The following is a 22474-nucleotide window of genomic DNA, read 5'->3' as shown; positions in this document are numbered from 1 at the left end:
CCACTGAAAATAAAAGTGGACTCTGCAGATGATGTGGTTGTCCTGAATGAGCACGTTTGAATTTAAATGTTCTCTCCCAGTTCACAGTTCATAGGTGAACTTGGCCCTTGAGCCCAGGTAGGCAACTGACGTCACAGGTGTCCCCAGCAGAGAGTGACTCAGGCAGACCGGGGAGCTGATTGTCTCAGAGGCACCCTGAGCTGTGTGCCACAGAATGCGAGTCATGCAGGGTGTTAATTAACTAGACTTCTGTGGTCACATCACCCTGGGAAACGTGGAAGTTCTTTTTTACTGCAGAACTTCTCTGTCTTTAAAGTGTTAACACGCACTGGGACCTCACAAACGGCGTCTAGCCCGGGGCACCTCCCAGTGTCCCCATAGAACCCTCTCTGTGCCACATAGGACATGTGTGCTCTCCAGCGTTCCAAGAAGCACAGTTTTGAAGATAATATTAAAATAATGATTCCAAGCAAACAAAGAAGTTGTTGGGATCTTACAGTAAAAAGAGACGCACTATGGGGCAGAAGGTAAGCCTAGTGGTGGATGAAGGTCGAGCAAAGGCAAAGAGGAGGGCAGGGGGAGCTGGCCCTGGTCCCCCCAGCAGAGGGAGGCTGCAGATAATGGCACTGGTGGACCACCGAGAACAAGCAAGAGCAGTGGGATATTTCAGCGTCTTGATCTTTGGATGCCTTGTTAAGCTGAACGGAGGTCCTCGGATAAATCTGATGTTCTTTAGGATCATTTCACCACTCAAGAGGGAAAGGAAGTGCCTAGAAGTGGTGCAGTTTGACTAGTAAGGAAAGACAAGCTTACAGTAGGTGCAGGTGGTGGAAACAGCAGGGACGGCAGCCCCGGTGCTCCTGAAGCTGTGAGTGACAGGCACATGGTCTGTGGCAGATCACCTGCGTTGGCCCCTTTGGCCCTATGGGCTCGTCATGGCAGTAGCAACCAGACAAAAACTATGTACAAGCTCAGCCAAAACAATTCCAAAGCCCTGGTAATAAACACAATTGCAACTTACAGGACCTGGATGAAGAAAAATGTTAAAACTCGCCCGGTGTCGCAACAGCATAAGAATGTCAGTCCTCCCAACATTCATTTATGGGTGCCGTGCTCTCCCAGCTCAAATCAGGTTTGTTTTACTCTGAGAAAGAAGAGCAGGAAGGAGAATCGGCAGTACATTAGCTGTTCCGGAGGTGAAATGTGCAATGACGTCTCAGGAATACCGATGGAATGTTCTAGAACACCCACAAGTAGACCTCAACGTGCAAACTCGAGTCTACGGTCAATGCGGCATCTTGTCTAAGTGAAGGAAAGAAGAGCTATTTAGTAAGTGACATCGGGACAAGGAGGGAGCCATCTAGGGAAAAAATGACTCAGCCTCCTGCCGTAAGCCTAGATAAATTCCAAATAGACTGTAGGTGTAAAATCTGAAATTTTATGAGTACCAGATAAAAATGTTAGGTAATCCTTTTATTACCATTCTCACTGTGCTACAAAGCCAGGGAATCATCAACGGAAAGATTATTAAGTTATAAATTAAATGGCATTTTTTTTAAAGCCCTAAAGTCTAGTTCTTGGCAAAAAAAAAAAAAAAAAATGGAAAATAAAAATAAAAATCACCATAGACAAAGTGGGAAAAAAAAGCAAACTGACAAACTGGGGAAACTATTTGCAATTCATTTAAGGGGCAAAGAATTAAACTGTCAAAGAGCCCTTATAAATCAATATAACCAACAACTCACCAGAAAAATGTGTGAAGTGTGTGATGGGTAGTTCATAGGAAAGGAAATGGGAATGACCTATGAATGTATGGGAAAAGTGCTTAATATCACTCATTGTGAGAGAACTGTAAATTAAAACTGACTTTCTTGGTTTTTACCTGTTCGATTGACAAAGAAAAATAAATGAATAAAAAGAAGATCTGATAATATGTTGTGTTGTCAAGACTTTGAGCAAACAGTACATTGCCAGGAGAGCATAAGTTAGTAACCCTTGTGGAAGGCAGTTTGTATGGGAGTATTATCAAAATCACACATTCAAACCTGCTTTGACCTAGTACTTCCCTTCTAGGAATTCACGTTACCAGTAAGCATGGGTTGTGAAGTATGAGCAGGATATGCATTGCAAACAATCGCAATATTATTTGTAATCAGATAAAGATTAGAAATAACCTGAAATGTTGCTCAGTGGGGGACTAGCTAAAGAGGTACAAGCTTACAGTGGAATGCTATTCACCGTTCGACTATAGATAAAGAGCAGGTGTTTCCCGCCCATGGCGGTCAGCTAAAGCCATTTCCCATTATTCCCTTTTGACCTCTCTTTCTTCCTTCCTGCCTTCCTTCCTTTCTTCAAGTTTTACTTATTTTAGAGAGAGAGTGTGAGTGAGGGGAAGGACGGGGGGAGGAGGAGGGAGAATCTTCAAGCAGGCACCCTACTGAGTACGGAGCCCAGTGCAGGCCTTGATCTCAGGACCCATGAGGTCATGACCTGAGCCAAAACCAAGAGTCAGGTGCTTAACCGACTGAGCCACCCAGGTGCCCCTCGACCCATCTTTCTGACTTCAGTTCTCCGTCCTCTACTCAGACACGTTACGTCAAATAGCATCACAGATGCTGAATGAACTTGATGCTAATTTCAAAACTTTTCACAAATAGGAGTCCTGCTTCTGTTTGCCAACATGGGGAGAATGGCTAGGCCTCTTACACAGCAAAGACCAGTTTGATGATACCCCAGAGCAGAATTTGGCAGTCTTATACACTCTGGTGAGGGGGTAAATTGGTACAAAAATTCTGGAGGACAATTTGGTAATAGCTCTTGAAATTTTTTTAAATTTAAATCCAGTTTAATTAACACATAGTCTTTTGTTAGTTTCAGAGGTAGAATTTAGTGATTCATCGTTACCTACAACACGCAGTGCTCATTCCATCCTTAATGCCCGTCACCCAGCCACCCATCCCCCTACCGGCCTCCCCTCCAGCAACCCTCAGTTTGTTCTCTATGGTTAAGAGTCTCTTACGGTTTGTCTCCCTCTCTATTTTCATCTTATTTTTCCTTCCCCTCCCTTGTATTCATCTGTTTTGTTTCTTAAATTCCATATATGAGTGATATCATAGGATAATTGTCTTCCTCTGACTGACTTATTTTACTAAGCATGATACCCTCTAGTTCTATCCACATCATTGCAGACGGCAAGATTTCATTCTTTTTGATGGCTATGTAACATTCCATTTTGTGTGTGTGTGTGTGTGTGTGTGTGTGTGTGTGTGTACACTTCTTTATCCATTGAAATTTTAAATGCCTGTTAACCAATCAAATCTGCTTCTAGAAATTTTATCATAGTGACTCCTGCATTTATAAGGATGCTCAGTGTGTGTTACTTAGCTTGGCTCTAGAGATTTTGGGTCAGTGTTGAATGGCACTAAGAAAGAAGTCCTAATGCCTTTATCTGTCCGTGGCTCATCTCTACCCGCAACACAAGCTAGTCTGTGTTCCTAATATTGCCATTAGATTACTGATCTTACAGCAAGAGAAGAAACATTGCTTACTGGTCAGTCAGTAAAGACGGATCCTCCTGATAGAAACCAAAACCCTTTGGGGCACCTGGGTGGCTCAGTGGGTTAAAGCCTCTCCCTTCAGCTCAGGTCATGATCTCAGGGTCCTGGGATCGAGCCCCGCATCGGGCTACTTGCTCAGCAGGGAGCCTGCTTCCTCCTCTCTCTCTGCCTGCCTCTCTGCCTACTTGTGATCTCTGTCTGTCAAATAAATAAACCTTAAAAAAAAAAAAAAAGAAACCAAAACCCTTTACCTAAATTCAGTCCTATCTTCTGTCTTTTAGGGTATAATCTAGAACACTAGTTCCTCGGTGTTGATACTGGAGTATCCAGGTGTTCCAACTCATAACTGTAGCCAAGGAATTCATTGAGGGTTTATTATTTGACCTAATTAACTGAAGATACTCATTCAAGAAAAAGTAACTGAAGAAAAAAAAATAAATGTTATTTTACTTTAAAAAACTAAAGTTAAAGGCTCTAGAGACAAGGAAAACTGAGGTGCCTGGTTGTTTTACAAGGTAGCCCAAAATTCTTTGATACTCTTCCCTTCAAGAGATGGAGCTTGACTGTCCTACCCTTATGTATGGGTTGGACTTAGTGAGTAGAACATGGTGGAACTGATGGTGGGTGACCTGGTCCTCAGAGACGAAGTGGCATCCTCATTGCTTTGTCTTGGATCATTTGCTCCAGGGGAAAGGCTGCTGCCCTGTTGTGAAGACACTCGATGTCCTGTGGAGAACAAAGCAAGTGGTTGAGGGCTCCTTCCAACCCCCACTGATATCTTGACAGCAAAACCTGAGAAACTGAACCAGAGCCCCCACCCCCTCCCAAGTTCCTGACTCTCAAGAATTGTAAAATGATAACTGCATTTTCCTTTTAGCTGCTAAGTTTGGGAGTGATTTTGTTATGCATCAAGAGCTATCTAATACAAATATCTTCTTCAAAGAGGAAAAAAGCAATTGCAGGTTAATAAAAAAGGTGCTTCACTGATGAATGCTCTGCCCACCTTATGCTCAAGGAGTGACTTTCTTTGGTAAGCCCCATTTTCTAAGATGTGTTGTCAAGGCTCCCCCATGGCAAGTATTATTACCGTGATCAGGGTTGGATATTAGGTTATGGTATATAATTTGGTATGACAGAATAATCTGAAGAAATATAAGTTACAGGAATCTTCTGATGCTTTTCAGATAGTATTTGATCACCCTGTATTTTGCCTTAAATTTTCATCTCTCATATCCTTAATCACCAAAGAATTGTGATGATTGACATTTTACATTACAATTTCCTAATAAAATCTCATCAATCTAAATAACCCAAACCTTTAACAAATGAATGAATGAACAAACAAACATTGGTTGCACAGGTGATGATACAAAAACATCTCCAAGAAATATTGTTCAGGGAAAAAGCAAGGTATACTACTAATTATACTTAAAACATGAAAAGAACAACAGCGAAAAGAATAGACACATATATTACATGAATATGCTATAGAAATTTCTGGAAGGATAAACAAGAAACTAAAAACACTCGTTACCAGGGCACCTGACTGGCTCAGTCAGAAGATTGTGTGACTCTTAATCTCAGGGTTGTGAGTTTGAGCCCCCTATTGGATATAGAGTTTAAGTAAATAAAAAATGAAAACAAAAACACTGGTTATCTATTAGTGGGATTGGAACAGAGCAAACAGTTGAAGGTCTTATGTAGTCAAAAAGAAATACACTTTTTAAAAATTAAACAAATGAAGTAAATAGGGTCACCAAGCACATGAGTAGGGAAATCCAGGATGCTGTCTGATAGAGCTCAGAGTTTTTTAAAAGCAGGTACAGAAAATAAGAAAGGCTCACAACCAAGGCTTGATGCCAAATAAGGGCAAGTAAAAACCCCCAGGATGAGCTAAGCCTCATGAAAGATTTCAGGCACAGAACTATTTTTGGTTGTTCCAAGTGAGAACGTAACAAGAAAGTCTCATGCCATCACTGCTGGGGAAAGATGGCAGGATGCTAATTGGTGACAGACAGAAAGTAGAATTGCTTTCTTGTTGTGACCCCACTGATTCTTCATGTGGATTTTTGAAGCTCTGCTTGTACTTGGGCCTCCTACCTTCTCCCAATTCCAAAACCAGACAAAGGCTGTCCATGTGTTAGAGTGATACTGCCAAGATCAGAAGGTGCCCAAGTGGTTCTCCCTCATGTGGCTATCAGGGTTCATTGATTTATGCAAAGACTGGCCTTGGTTATTTCATTTCATTTTGTTTTGTTTTATTTTATTTTATTTGGCTTAATGTCCTTAGTAGCTTAATGGGAATACTATATTTGACTTGCCCATGTTCCTGTGGGCTGGTTGTCCCCTCTATGCTTTTGGCTCCTTCAAAACCAAAATGTTTGCCTTCTGTATCCTTGAGTACTGTTCACACTGTCCTCTGGACTCAATCTCCTGCAACTCATTTCAGCCTCGGAGCAGCTTCAGCAGACCTTCTGATTTAAGTGTGAGTGCCTCCCCCGACCTTGCCTCTTCTTTCCAGAGGCCACTAGTAGTGCAGGTGTGGGTTTCACCCTGCGGGTAGCAAACCATTGGAGAGAAGTGTGTCACCATCTTCTCCAATCCCAGAAGGATAGTCTTCACATGGAGTGGGAAAAGTGAAACACAAACTGTGTGAAGAAGGAGTTAAAATCGAAGAAAGGAGACAAGATTGAAGAAGTAGGTTTAGCCATTTCAAGTTTGGAGGCCCAAGTTAGTTCTACCCCAGGATAGTGAAAAGGCTTGCAGACACAATTGTGGAAGATATTATAAGGTAAGAAAAAGACATTGGAAGATCATTCCTCAGTTTTCCAAATGATGAGAAAGAAGACTCTTTACCAAGGAGGCATAACGTTGACTCATGGTAAAACTCAGGAATGAGTTAAATGCTCTGTGAGTACTTTAACAAGAAGAGCATAACTAGAAGCCACCATGATTCATTTATAGAATAAGCCAGATGAGTTGTGGAATCCTGGTCAACAGGATTGTTGGTTTTATTAATTTATGTTTGTTGTTGTTTGAGTATAGTTGACATACAATGTTACATTAGTTTCAGGTGTACGATGTACTGATTCAACAACTCTATACATTATGCTATGCTCACCGCAAATGTAACTACCACTTATCACCATACAGTGCCATTACAATACTGTTCACTGTATCCCGAGTGCTGTGCCTTTATTCCCATGACTGGCTCATTCTGAAACTGGAAGCCTGTGTCTCCCACTCCTCTTCCCCCTTTCTGCCATTCCCCCGCTGTCCTTCCTTCTGGCAACCATGAGTTTGTTCCCTATATCTATAGGTCTGATTCTACCTTTTGTTTGTTTGTTTGTTTGTTTTAGATTCCACATAGGAGTGAAATCATACGATGATTGTCTTTCTCAGTCTGAATTATTTTGCTTAGCATAATACCCTCTAGGTCCATCCGTGTTGCCATAAATGGCACAATCTCATCCTTTTTATGGCTGAGTAATATTCCTGTGCTTATGTGCGCGCGTGTGTGTGTGTGTAACACATCTTTATCCACTTTATTGATGGACACTTAGGTTGCTTCCATATCTTGGCTACTACAAATAATGCTGCAATAAACATAGGGGGGTACCTGTATCTTTTTGAATTAGTGTTTTCATTTTCTTTGGATAAATACCCAATCGTGGAATTTTTTAAGTATATGGTACTACTATTTTTAATATTTTGAGGGCCCTTGATACCATTTTCACAGTGGCTACACTAATTTATATTCCTGCCAACAGTTCATAAGCATTCCCTTTTGTCTACATCCTTGCCAACAGTTGTTATTTCCTGTCTTTTTTAGGCATTATAACAGGTATAAGGTGATGCCTCATTCTGGGTTTGATTTATATTTCTCTGATGATTATTGCTATTGAACATCTTTTCATGTGTCTGTTGGCCATCTGTATATCTTCTTTGGAAAAATGTCCATTTATGTCTAAGTTGATCATTGTCGACCCAGAGGGAAATATCCAATACTCAGCACCTCTGAACCATCCTATTCAATACTTTTGTAGCAACTAAGAGGTACAGATGTGGTAGAAGTCTTTGTTAACTCACGGTAATTCATTTTATATAATGTACTTTATATCATAATTAATTAAGAATTTCTGCTTTGTGAAAGACACTGTTCAAACAATGAAATGACAAGCCACCAATTGGGAGAAAATATTTGCAAAATATCTGATAAAGAACTGGCATCCAAATGTAAAAGGAACTTGTAAAACTCAACAATAGGATCATCTCACATCCATGAGAAGTGACCCTTCTTAAAACAAGCAAACAAAAAACAAACAAAAATGAAACAGAAAAATTACAGGTGTTGACTGGGATGTGGAGAAAGTGGAACACTTGTGCACTATTGGCGAGAATGTAAAATGGCACATCCTGTATGGAAAACAGTGTGATGGCTCCTTAAAACTAGAATTACCAAGTGATCCAGCAGTTCTGCTTCTGAGCATATACCCAGAAAAAATGACAGCAGGGTCTTTCAAAGAGATATTTGTACACCCATGTTAATGGCAGTATTATTTGCAATAGCCGAGGGGTGGAAGCAACCCAAAGGTCCATTGATGGATGAATGAATAAGCAAAATGTGGTCTATCCATACAATGGAATATTATTCAGCATTAAAAAAGGAAGGAACTTCTGACCACTGCTACAACCCACATAAACCTTGAGGACAGTATGCTGAGCAAAATAAGCCAGTGGTGAAGAGACAACTACTGTATGATTCCACTGCATTAGATCCTCAGGGTCGTTAACTTCAAAGAGAGAAAGTAGGATGGCAGTTCCCAGGGGCTAGGAGAGGGAGCAATGGGGAGGTACGAGTAAATGGATATAGAGTTTCAGTTTCACGAGATGAAATATCTATAGAGATAGATAGTGGTGATAGTTGCACAACATTATGAATATATTTAATACCACTGAGTCATAGACTTAATGGTGGGGAAGATGGCAAATTTTGTATATCTTTTACCACAATAAAAAACAAATTTTTAAAAAAAGGAAAAGAAAGCAATAGAAAAATCCAATTTAAAAATGGGCAAAAAATATGAACAGACAGCTCACCAAAGAAGGTATACAGGTGGTCAATAAGGATAGGAAAAGATGCTCAACATGATATGACATCAGGGAGTTGCAAATGAGAACAGTCAGTTACCACTACATACCTAGGAGAATGGCTGAAATTCAAAACCCTGACAACACCAAATGCTGACAAGGATGTGTAGGAACAGGAACTCTCCTTCACTGCTGATGAATATGCATCATAGTACAGGCATTAAAAAGCCAGCCGAAAGAGTACTCTGGAAGGCAGTCTGGCAGCACCCTACAAAACTGAACTTACTCTGACCATATGATCCAGCAGTTGTGCTCTTTGGTATTTACTCATGGATGAATACCGGTGCCCACCCAACAGTCTTCAGAGGAATGTTTATAGCAGCTTGATTCATCATTGCCAAAACTTGGAAGCAACCAAAAAGCCCTTTACAGACAGCAAGGAACCTTAAATGTGGACTCTTGAGTGTAGAAGCCCATTTGGAAGAGACATATACCATGATTCCAACTGTACGACATTCTGGAAAAGGCAAAACTGTACATAGAATGAAAATACAGACCAGTGATTGGGGATGAAGGAGGTGAGTGGAGGGACAAATAGGGGAAGTACCAGGGGTGTTTTAGGGCAGAAAAACAATTCTGTATGATATTGCAGTGGCGGATGACATGACACTGTGCATCTATACAAAGCAAATGAAAGAAATCTTGTATGATACAGAGTGAACCCTCCTTTAAAATACAGACTTTAGTTGGGGCATGTGGGTGGCTTAGTTGGTTGAGCATCAGACTCATGGTTTCAGCTGAGATCATGATCTTGAGGTGGTGAGATCAAGGCCCCCAAAGGGCTCTGTGCTCAACGGGGAGTCTGCTTGAGACTCTCTCCCTTCCCCTACCCACCCCCCACTGCGTGCACGTGCGTGAATGTCGCTCTCTCTGCCTCTGTCTCAGAAATAAATAAATCTTTAAAATACATATAGACTTTAGTTAATAACAATGTATTAATACTGGTTCTTCAGTTGTAACAAATCCCCCAGCCCAAGATGATAATAATAATGGAGGAGGTGGAATACGTGGGAACTCTGTACTTTCTTCTCAATTTTTCTGCAAACCTAAAACTGCTCTGAAAATTAAAAGTCTCTCCACTTTTTAATCTCAAAATTAAAAGTAGAAACAATATTTGATTGAGAACTTTTCTGAAAATAAAACTAAAAGTTATGAAAGTAAGGTTTTAAATGAATATTATTTAATTTTTTGTAATTGTTTATTAAATTATTTTAATTTAATTTTTTCCAGTGTTCCAAAATTCATTGTTTATGCACCACACCCAGTGCTCCATGCAATAGGTACCCTCCTTAACACTCACCACCAGGCTCACCCAACACCTCAACCCCTCCCTGCCGAAAACCTCTTAAAATGAGTTTATAGGGGCTCCTGGGTGGTACAGTCGGTTGAGCATCCAACTCCTCATTTCAGTTCCGGTCGTGATCTCAGGGTTGTGATATCAAGCCCCATGTCAGGCTCTGGGCTCAGTGGGGAGTGTGCTTGAGATTTTCTCCCTCTCCCTCCGCTGCTCCCACTGCCCCCCCAAATAAATAAATAAAATCTTAAAATAATATAAAATGTAGCTTATAAATGCAGCAGTGAATTAGAATGAACTGAAAGTGAATCAAGTAACTTTCCGGGGCGATGAAAGTTCTTTATCTCGAGAGTGACAATACTGTCATGGTTGCATAAACTCATCAAAAATCATGGATATTTATAACTTAAAATGCATTCACTGTATTATATGTAAATTATATCCGATGAAGTTAATTTTTTTTAGTTAGGTGAGTGATTTGGGATGTAATTGTTATGCCAAAACTGCATGAAAGCCGTGTGTATCATTCTTCATGTTTGATTTTGCTGAGCAATTCTAGAGTGAATTATTTTCATAAGAGCCTAATCAGGTTTTCCCAAGTCTTCTCTAACTAAATTTCTGATATTCAGCCCATTCCCTTTCAAACCCTCTTTGAAGTCGCTGTCCTCATTAGCCATTATCTACTTCAGTTGCTAACTCCTCAGTTCCTCTGGCCCTCACTGAGCAGCAGCGTACTGTGTGACCTTATCTGTTCGCCAACACCTCTCCCACAGAGCGAGCATTGGTTTGTTTTGATTTGGGGATTTATTTTTTTGACAAAACTCGCCATTTACTTTGTAACTAATTTTCCTGTGTTTGCACTCCACAGGGATGTTGAATCAACGCATGGGCACAGATGCTAGCGTTGACTGGGGAAAGATACTTGAGTAGGAAATATTTTTCTTTTGTGCTGGAGTTGGTTCATTGGGGAACAGCGTCATGTTAGGATGATTTTTGCTTTCCCCTACAACTTTGTAACTGCAGAGGCTGAAGTAATAAAGGTGTGAGAATTCCTTAGTAAAACAAGATGCCTTTTTTGAGAGAGAGAGACAGACAGAGACAGAGAGCACAAGCAGTGGGGTAGGGGCAGAAGGAGAGAGAGAGAGAGACTCTTAAGCAGGCTCCACACCCAGTGCAGAGCCTGATGGAGGGCTCGAGCTCATGACCCAAGCCAAAATCAAAAGGCAGACACTCAACCGACTGAGCCACCAGGTTCCCCCCCACACACCCCAGGATGCATTTTTTAAATCAAATAGGTGGATGAAATCAACCTGAACTTAAGTGGATGGCTCCATCGGGATTCGAAAAGATATTGACAAGATGAAAATGATGCATGTAAACCAGCAAATGGAGATTTAACACGCATTACCTGTAATACATAACCTATTTAAGTAGAAAATGCTCATTCCAAGTGCTCAGGGAAGATTACACCTGTGGCTTTTTGCACCTGTGCTGATAGGGTAAGTCTTGCTTTTAGTGTCCAGGTGGAAGGCAAGCGACAGCATCAGACAGCTCCATGAGAGGGCAATGCCCTTCTTGTCTGGGCTAATTAAAAATACCCCGTCATCAATGGTGGAGACAGGAGTCGTGCTGCATTCTGCGCTGATGGGACCACGTGGAATAATGTGTCCTATTCTGCACTCCACCGATTCAGAGGGCTTTTGATAAATTACTGTGTTTCCAGAGGAAGCTGATTGGGATAGTTGCGAAGGGGCGAGGCACTCAAAGCTACTTCATAATGAAGAACGGTTGACAGAACTGAGAATATTTATCCTGGACAAAGCAAGACCCTAGAGAGTTTGATGGTTGCCTTCAGACATTCAAACCAGAAAAAAATTCTGGCATTCTGCTGTAGGATGAGATGACCTCTAAGTGTCCTCCCCCTGGAAGATCCCGATTCTCACTGCTGTCTTAAATCTGCACTTTAAAAGATCTTGTCTCCTATAGTCTAATTCTTCCCGCAGTGTTCTGTGTACGCCTTAAACAAAAGCATATCCGTGCAGTTTGGTATCAAGCTAATCACTTCCCACCTCCCATTAGCTAATTGAAACCGACAATAAAAGGAGGGAACGAAAGAGGGTTTTTATTCAATGCAAACTGCTGTGCACGGAACTGAGCCCTTCTAAGTACGGTTTCCGAGTGCTTTCTCCAGATGCAGGGTGGGGACACGCGGGCTCCTCTGGGGCTCGGTTGTTTCAACATAAAGAGGCCGTCTTCTGATTTATGCTGACACCCTTGTCTAGGCAGAGTCGGGCTATTTTTATTCTCTGGTGGTTGTGTTTCTATTAGTCAGACTGCTATAATCAGTGATATCTTTGTTTGGATGCTGATGCCCTCACCCAGTGAAATCACAGCCTCAGTACAGCTAAATCTTATTAATTCAGGCACCTTTAGTTCAGGATTAATGTCGACAGAGATCGAACTGCAGTATTTTGAGCTACTCCTGAAGAGAAAGTTTGCTGAAGGCATGGATAGTGTACGTAAGTGGGGGAGGGAGGACAGTGTCAAAGTGGAGAAAAAAGTGAACCGGTTTTTGCATCTGTTTGAGAGAACCAGCGACTTGGTCACCTCGGCAGCTCCGTTGGTTAAAGGATCTGACTCTTGACTTTGGTTCAGGCGTTGATCTCAGGGTCGTGGGATTGAGCCCTGTGACGGGTTCAGCGCTGGCTGTGGAGACTGCTTGAGACTCTGTCTCTCCCTCCTTTTACCTCTTCCCTGCTCATAGGCAATCTTCTCCTTGCTTTCTCTCTCCAATATAATAATAATAATAATAATAAATAAAAATTTTTTAAAAGCCATCTATTTGAAATTAGCTGGTATGATAACTGAGTATTCTCTCTTCTTGTGCATCGCCTCTGTAGTACTTTAGTACTCTATAGTACTTTAGTACTCTTTCATACTGGTTATTGTGTCTCACCAGTTCTCAGAGTCTGGTGTGTCAAAGAATCACGTGGACAGCTGGTTCAGATGGGATTGCAAGGCTCCGTGTCTCAACATTCCGAGTCCTGCCCCGTGTGGACCTGGGGCTCTGGATTCGTAACAAATGTCTCAGATGATTCCACATTTCATAAAAAGGTGCTATATGGGGTAAAATTCCAATGTCAGGGCTTGGCATGTGGAATTCAGATATCTGAGTACTATGGGCAATTTGCTTAACCTGTGGGAGCCTGGACTCCACCTATGGAGATGGGGAAACAAATCATCTGAACAAAATAAGGCTAATATGAGGCTTGGGGGAGGTCACGAATGGGCATGTGGCCCGTGGGAGAAGCCTACCACAGGAGCTCACCTTCTCTTCATTTCCCCTGGGCTGTGATCTTCCAAGAACAGAACAAGTGGCTTGACCAGGCTTCTCCATGCTTGCTTCCTTCAAGGGTAGCCTCACGTGTCCACAAAAGGCTTCCCAGTAGAGGGAAGAGGTACAAATCAAAGAATCAATATGGGCAACTTTTCTTTCTTTGCTTTGCTTTGATTTGAAGTAGGAGGCTAAACCAATGAAAGTGGAAAGGTTTAAGGACCAAAATTCTTTTTCTCCTAACAATGAAAATAATAAGGGGTGCTTGGATGGTTCTTTCAGTTAAGTGTCTGCCTTTGGCTTAGGTCATCATCCCAGATTCCTAGGATCAAGCCCCATGTTGGGTTCCCTGCTCAGCCGGGAGTCTGCTTTCTCCCTCTCCCTCCTGCCTGCCATTCCCTCTGCTTGTGCTCTCTCACTCCCTCTCTCTGTCAAGTAAAACCTTTAAAAAGATGAAAATAATTGTACTAAGTACAATTTTGGTTAACACAGTGCCAGACGGGCTTGTTGCTGGCAGACCACTCAGGCTGCTTCCAGCACCCTTGGAATCCCCATGGTGATCTTGAGGGTCAGGCCCGGGTGTTACTGTATGGGGACACTGCTGCACCCACCCTCATGGATATGCATGGATACGCAAACAGAAAGACTAAAGGATTTACCAGTGTCCTCAAGCTGGCAGGTCTGAGACTCAAATCTGGGTGGGCAGGTGAGAAATCATAGGTTCCCTTATATCCTCATGAAATTGACATCTCGCTGGCTTCTCTGGCTCCCCCCGGGACTGTCTGCTGGCTGGGTATGGAGGAGGCTCTTGGGGCTCAACTGTCAAGGCATTCTGTGGAATCCCGAGATATACCCGCTGTGGTGCTGACTCAATGTATTTCTGGCATGGGACTTACTCTTCCGAGCAGTGGCGGTCTTACCTGTGAGATGGGGTTCATAGGACTGGCAGGACAGGGTTGTTTGTTGTGACTGTGGGAAATACAGTGAGAACAAAGGCATTTGTAAAGAGCATATATAGAGCCATAGTCGGTGGCTGGCATGGACTTGGCACTCAAGAATTGGTGGAGGTGGGGGTTGTGATGGTGGTAGCTGGGCATGGCAGCTTGCAGAAGTGACAGGTGGCAGCTCTTCTTGCAGGAGAAGGAAACAGGTCCCTTTCCTTCCAGGTGAGCTGTCCTCATTATTCCCCTCATGGCCCTTGGGAGGTCCTCTGGCGTGCATTTTGGCAGAATCAGGACCCGAGTGTGCCAAATGAAACCTCTCTTGTGCGTGTCCCATCAGCTCATTTCCTGCGGGTAAGCTCTGATGTACGACAGCTTCAGCTGCTGCTTCCAGAACAAGCTTCTGCTTGCGGCTTCGGCGCGGATGATAGGACCCTCAAGCAGTGCCCAGGCATGGGCTCTGTTCCCCCACCTTCTTCTTCCCACCCTCCTCCCAGCCCCCAGGTGGGGGCCGAGCTCAGCCTGCTTTAGGGAAACAGAACTGTTTGTGTTCTAACATGTTAGAAGTTAAGTCAAATAGTGTCCAGTTTTTATGAGGCAAGTAGCTATTTGACTAATGGGTTTGGCCTTGGAGCAGGAGCGGGTTGCTTCCATTTCCAGGTTGCTGAAGTTCTGGGTTACAGTTTGTGTCTGGAGCAGGTATGGCCCCAGGGCTCTGCATCTGGTTACCTTGCTGATGGGATCACACACACACACACTCACGCGATGGCTGGTGAAAGAAAAGAGCTGCTGTGTACAATAACTCAGATGATTGATCCTCTCAGCCCCGCTCACTGTGCAGAGCCCTGCCTGCAGGGCAAGACCGGGCGAGCGCCATCTGAGACAGGGGAGAGTCATAAAGAAGGACAGAAAGGAAATTCCGGAGTCGGGGACTAGAAGTCAGGGAAAATTCACTGAGAGTAAGGTGTGCTTAAAAGAGAGCAGGAAACGAGTTCCTGGGTGGTGCAGTCGGTTAAGCATCCAGACTCCTGATTTCAGCTCAGGTCATGATCTCACGGTCCTGGGATCATAGGGTTCCACGCTCAGTGAGGAGTCTGCTTGAGATTCTCTCCTTCTGCCTCTGTCCCTCCCCAGGTTCGCATATGCACACATGCTCTCTCTCTCTCTCTCTCTTTCTCTCTCAAATAAATAATCTTTAAAAAGAGAGAGAGGAAAGGAAAATTATAAAAGAAGAATGTGAATAAGAGGTAGAAGAATTTTATAGGGGAACAGAAATTTTATATCATTAAAATGTCCATGCTACCCAAAGCAATCTATAGGTTCACTGCAACCCTTATCAAAATACCAATAGCGTTTTTTCACAGAACTAGAATAAATAATCCTGAAATTTGTATGGAACCACATGAGAATTTTAATTCTTAAGATTATCGGACAGTATGCAACATAAACCCCCCATTCCACATCCCATGTGAAACCTTGAGTGAAATTTTGCTTGCTTGCTTCTGTGTTGTTTTTTAAATAACCACAATACAACCTCCATACCTAAAATAATTAATAATTCCTTAACAGTATCAATATCTAGGCAGTGTTCACATTTCCAACTATCTCCTAAATTCACTTGTCAAGGGGCACCTGAGTGGCTCAGTCAGTTAAACATCTGCCTTCAGCTCGGGTCATGATCTCAGGGTCCTGGGATCGAGCCCCACATCAGGCTCTCTGCTCAGCATGGAGTCTGCTTCTCCATCTGCCGCTCCCCCTATTCATGCTTTCTCTCTCTCTCTCTCTCTCTCAGATAAGCAAATGAAATCTTTAAAAAAATTCACTAGATGCCTGGGTGGCTCAGTTGGTTAAGCATCTGCCTTCCGCTCAGGCCATGACCCCAGGGTACTTGGACTGAGTCCCATTTTGGGCTTCCTGCTCAGTGGGGAGCCTGCTTCTCTCTCTCCCCCTGCTTATGTGAGCTCTTTCTCTCTCTCTCTCTCTCTCTCTCTCAAATAAGTAAATAAAATCTTTTTTAAAAATTGGAAGAAAGACAAGGAGTGAGTCATAAATGAGAAGACAGAAGAAAAGACAGGAGATATTTGAAGTGTGAGAGGGATTTGACCTACTTTTGATGGTTTTGAAGATGGAAGAAGGGGACACACCAAGCATGGGGTAGCTTGTGAACAGGCTTAGCTGACGGGCAGCAGGGAAATGGGGACCTCAGTCCTATAAACACAAGGCACTGAATTCAGCCAATATCCCAGATGAACAAGGAAATGGATTCTTCCCCGGAGCTTGCAGGGAGCAGACACCTTGATTTCAGTTCAGGAAGACCTTGTGTTGGACTTCGGAGCTGCAGAACTGTAGGAAAATTTGTGGTGCTTAAGCCTTTTTTTTTTTTTTTTTAATGGTAATACATTACAGCAGCAATAGGAAACTAATACAGCATATTTTTGAAAGACAGGCTTGGAAAAGCACCAAGCAAAATCTATAAATAAAATGTGTGATAATTGAAAACTTACACTCAATAAACAGATTAAAAAGTAGATTATACTTGGCTAAAGAGAAAACTCATAAATTCAAGGGAAGTCTGAAGAATTTACTGAGAATGCAGAACAAGGAGGGTGAGACGAGAAACCACGGATGAACAAGGACATCGGTAATAATTACTGACTACAAAACAATTAATGGAGGATAAAAATGAGGTGGAACTAACGTCTGAATTATAATAACATGTAAAATAAAAATGGGAATTTCAGAGGGAAGTTAGATATTCTATAGTCCTTTTCTTTTTCAAGAAAAAGCTAGACATATTGATAAACTTTCTAGACTTAAGAAATACGCGAGGTTATATTTTCATGCTAAAAATGTAAAGATAACTACTGTTAAAAATAATATACGTGAAATGTGTAGAGGAAATCAGTCCCACAGAACATAGGAAAAGAGAAAGAGAAATAATTTTCTTATTTGCCAAGCATGATACATACACACAGTAAGATGGTAGAAGTCAATCCAGACATACCACTAATTAAATTAAATCAACATAAACAGATTTAGTTGGTCTATTAGGCGAAGAGACTCAGCTATATGCTATTTTCAAAGGAGGTGAAGTAAAGTCCTTGGGGTTTGTGTAGAACATTATAGGGAGAGAGGTCCCCAGGACTGGCACTGTTCGCCTGGGAGAATGGATTTTTTTTTAATTTATTTTTTATTCATTTTCAGCATAACAGTATTCATTATTTTTGCACCACACCCAGTGCTCCATGCAGTCGGTGCCTTCTATAATACCCACCACCTGGTAACCCGACCTCCCACCCCCGCCCCTTCAAAACCCTCAGATTGTTTTTCAGAGTCCATCGTCTCTCATGGTTCGTCTCCCCTTCCAATTTCCCCCAACTCCCTTCTCCTCTCTAACTCCCCATGTCCTCCATGGATTTTAAGCCCAGAGAGAAAGAGCTTTCAGGAAGGGTCTCTGTGGGCCATATGACTGTCCAACCTGAGGGTCTCCTACCCAGCTCTACAGTGGAGATCCAGTGGGCCAGGCATCCTTCCCAAGACAAGTCCATGGCCCAGCTCACAGGGCAGATGGGAGCTGGGATCCCTCAGATGATACCTTGGAGTGAAGAGACTGTTCACAAATCAGAGTTTCAGAGTCTTTCTCTCTCCAGTTTCTTTTTTAGAAACATCAGTCATGACTTCTGTTTCTGGCAAGTATAGTGTTGATATCCTGAAAAACCTTCCAAATGAAAATGATGCTGGTTAAAACTTATTTTTTTTTTTAAATGAAGAAGCCCAAACTGCAATGACAGCAAGAATCCAGCGCTCTAGATGAGCCTGGAAGACATGGGCCCAACACCACGACCATGAGCTTCCATCCCATCAGCCCTGTGGGGTTCGGGGGTAGGCCGACCGATCCAAGGTATGCATGGCCAGGAAGGACGTCCGTAGTTCATAAAGTGAAGATTGGTCAATTTGACTACATTAAAATTAAGAATATCTTTCATTCAGAGTAGATTGGGAGAAAACAATTAGTGACACAAATGATTGACAAAGGACACATATCCTGAATTCCATTCACTGTGCTCCTCTCCAACGCCTGCCCTCCAGGTGTACACCGGGGATCTTCCCTTTCTCTCTCCTCAAGGACATCAGCCCCACGGTTGTCCTCACTGTCTCCTGCTAATCAACTTCTCCCTCTGGGTGGAATGTTTCTATCAGCCAGTTATAACATGACAGCTCTGAGAACTTAAAAAATACCCTTGACCAGGAGCCACTTCATTAGTCTCTCTGAATAACAAACTCCCTGGAAACGTAGTGTTGTCCTCTCTGCCTCCTCTTTTCTCTTAAACACTTATTACTAACACTAAGCTCTTTCCAAAGGCATAGGTTGCCAAATCCAGCGGTCGTGCTCGGTTCTGGTCTTACTTAACCTGTTGCTTGATCATTCCTCCCTTCCAGAGACACTTTCTTCCCCTGGCTTCTGGGACACCATACTTGGTGTCAACCCCTTTCCAACCTGGCTGTTCCTTCTCAGGCTGCTCTACTGGCTCCTCCTGCCCCCTGTCCCCCGAGTGGTCCAGGGCCTGGCGCTCATCCTCTGCCCTCAATTCTACAATATCTACATTTGCTCACGTGTGGTGGGAAGGGGTCTCCCAGTCTCCTGCCTACAAAATGAAGACTCCCAAATGTGTGTCTTCAGCTGGAACCTCTTGTGAATTTCAGCACATACAACCAACTGACCACCCAACCTCTCCCCCTGGAAGACCTAAAAAGACATCTCCAACATAACACATCAAAAATCAGACTCCTTAATCACCTCCCCCATGTTCTTTTCACGGTCTCCCTCCATCTCAAGTTATGACAACTCCATCCTTGCACCAACTCAGGCCAAACATCTCAGCGTTCTCTTCCACGCCTGCCTTTCCCTCGTGCCCCCGTCCGACCCACCAGGGATCCAGCTGACTGGGCTGCCATGACGGATCTAACACTGACCACCTCTCACCACGCCCACCATACCCAGCTCCGACCAACCCTTTGTTCCGTTTCCCCAGATACCTGAGTGAACCTCTAGATGGCGCCCCGTTCTCCTTTCCGAGCCTGCCTGCAGGCTGTTTTCAACACAGCACAATGTGAGCCATTCCAAACACAGTCCTCTTGCCACTCCTGGACTCAGACCCCTGCAGTGACCTCCCGCATCGCTCAGAATAAAAGCCAAAGTCTGCACCCCGTGATCAAGGCCCTGATCCTTCTCCCTGCCCATCTGACTCTCCCTCCAGGGAATTCAGCTCCACCCCTACTCCAGCCTCTTCGTGTCTTAAACCTGTCATGAATACTCCTGCCTCTGGGTCCCTGCTCTGTCTTCCCTCTTCCTAGGAGTCTCTTCCCAGGCATCTGCACAGCTTATTCTCTGAACTCTCGGTGAGGCTTTTCCTGACCCTACAGCCCAGCATTCCCTGTCTCTCTCCCTGCTCTGTTTTCTCTGCAGCATTCAGAAGCCTCTGGGACACAGTATTTGCTCATGTGTCTGCTTGTTTATTCTCTCTACCAGGAAGTCCAAGGAGAAGGACTTTGTCTTGTACACTGTTGTATCCCAGAACCTAGCATAGAGCCTGGCAGAGAACAGGAATTTCCATTTTTTTAATTTATGATAGAATACACATTACATCAACTTCACCATCTTCATCAGTTTTAATTGTACAGATCAATGGCCTTAAGAACCTCACAGGGTTTTTAAAAAAAACTTTTTAAAATAAACATATAATGTATTATTAGCCCCAGGGGTACAGGTCTGTGAGTCATCAGGTTTACACACTTCACAGCACTCACCGTAGTATATACCCTCCCCAATGTCCATAACCCCACCACCCTCTCCCGACCCCCTTCCCCTCTGGCAACCCTCAGTTTGTTTTGTGAGATTAAGAGTCTCTTATGGTTTGTCTCCTTCCCGATCCCATCTTGTTTCATTTATTCTTTTCCTGCTTCCTCAAACCCCACACGTTGCATCTCCACTTCCTCATATCAGGGAGATCATATGATAGTTGTCTTTCTCCAATTGACTTATTTCGCTAAGCATAATACCCTCCAGTTCCATCCACGTATTGCAAATGGCAAGATTTCATTTTTGATGGCTGCATAGTATTCCATTGTGTGTGTTTGTGTGTATACCACATCTTCTTTATCCATTCATCTGGTGATGGACATCTAGGTTCTTTCCGTAGTTTGGCTATACCTCACAGTGTTTTATAACCATCACCTCCATCCATTTCAAGAACTTTCTCATCTTCCCAAACCAAAACCCTGTTCCCATTAAACTCTAACTCCCATTTCCCCTGCCTCAGTCCCTGGTCACCATTCGACCTTCTGTTTCTGTGTATATAACCACTCTGGGTACCTCGTACTAGTAGAATCACACAGCATTTGTTTTTTGTGATTGGCTTATTTCCCTTAGCATTATGCCCTATGTCACTTGTTTTCCCACTTAGCACTGTGCATAATTAATGTTGTAGCCTCAGGGTTCATCCGTGCTGTAGCATATGTCTGAATTGTCTTCCTTTTTTAAGGTTGAATATTCCGTTGTGTTGTGTATATAGCCCACATTTTGTTTACCCGTTCTTCTGTCAAAGGTCACTAGGTTCCTTCTACCTTTTGACTATTGTGAACAATGCTGCCATGTGCACATCCCTCTGCGAGATGCTGCTTTCAATTCTTCTGGGTTTATATATGGAATAGAGGCACCTGGCTGGTTCAGTGGAATACATATGTGAATTTGCTGAGCCATAGGGTAATTCCATTTTTAACTTTTTAAGGAACTGCCATACGGTTTTCCGTAGTGGCTGCACTGTCGTACATTCCTATCAAAAAAATTTCCTCCCATTCTTTAAATTATCTCTTCACTCTGTTGGTTGTGTCTTTGATGCACATGATTGTTTTCTTTTGATGTTAGTCCAGTTTATCTACTTTTTTTTCCTCTGGTTGCCTGTGCTTTTGGTGTCACAGCCAAGAAATTGTTACCAAATCCATTTGAGATGAGACTTTACATCTCCTGTGTTTTCTTCCAAAAGGTTTAGGTCTTATGTTTAGATCTTTGAATTGTTCTGAATTAATTTTTGTGTGTCACCAAATTCATTCATTGGCAAGTAGTTTCCCAATACCATTTGTTGAAGAGACTGTCCCCTCCCCCACTGAATGGACCTCTGTCAAAAATCATTTGACCATATATGCTAGGATTTTTTTTCTGGGATCTGTTTTATTTTATTTTGTTCTATATGCCTGTCTTTATGTCAGTACCACACTATTTTGGTTACTGTAGCTTTACAATAGATTTTGAAATTGGAATAACATTTTTTTTGTTCTTTTTTAGGACTGTTTTGGCTATTTGGCATCCTTTGAGATTCTATGTGAATTTTAAGATGACTTTTTTTTTATTTCCTAGAATGTTCTATTTCCTTTTTTCTATTTTTAGTTTTTCTATTTCCTTGTTTTTAAATCAAACTTAAAAAAATGTAAGTACCTTGCATATTATCAAAAAATAGAAAATGGGGGCGCCTGGGTGGCTCAGTGGGTTAAAGCCTCTGCCTTCGGCTCAGGTCATGATCCCAGGGTCCTGGGATCAAGCCCCGCATCAGGCTCTCTGCTCCGCAGGAAGCCTGCTTCCTCCCCTTTCTCACTCTGCCTGCCTCTCTGCCTACTTGTGATTTCTCTCTCTGTCAAATAAATAAAAATCTTTAAAAAAAAATAGAAAATGAGCAAAAAGGTTAACCTGCATGTTAAAACACATTGGCCAACCCATAAACATAGGCAATGCTAAGCCTCATATAGTAGTCTAAGAACTTCACGTGAAAACCAGGGGGAGATGCCTTTTGCGCCCACTAGATACACAAAAATTAAGAAATCAGTTGGTATCAGGTGAAGAGAGGATGTGTAATATCTAGAACTCACATTCACTGTTGGAAGAAGGATAAAAACCTTCGACTTTACATACATATACAGACCTGTGGCCTAGTGATTTCATTCCTAGACTTACACCCTAGAGAAATGTTCCCACTTGAGTCCAAATAAACTGTACGAAAAAGGGTTTCATAGCAGCAGAAATGTTTGTAATAATGAAACACCAGAAAATAACCTAAATATTTTAGGGAAATATTTAGGAAATATTAGAAATATTAGGGAAATACCCCAATAGGAGTGTGAAAGTAATCTGTGATGCACACACATG

The 22474-nt window shown here is 42.6% G+C and overlaps 1 protein-coding gene across 2 annotated transcripts in view; it reads left to right on the top strand.

Annotated features, from left to right (window-relative positions):
• Nucleotides 1-22474, top strand: part of SLC35F3 (solute carrier family 35 member F3) — a 374451-nt gene that overhangs the window by 292045 nt on the left and 59932 nt on the right. The window lies entirely within an intron of this gene.

Source organism: Mustela nigripes, chromosome 4 (genome assembly GCF_022355385.1).
Source record: "Mustela nigripes isolate SB6536 chromosome 4, MUSNIG.SB6536, whole genome shotgun sequence".
Taxonomy (NCBI): domain Eukaryota; kingdom Metazoa; phylum Chordata; class Mammalia; order Carnivora; family Mustelidae; genus Mustela; species Mustela nigripes.
The sequence above is the reverse complement of the archived record's forward strand: the minus strand, read 5'-3'. Positions and strand labels throughout refer to the sequence as shown.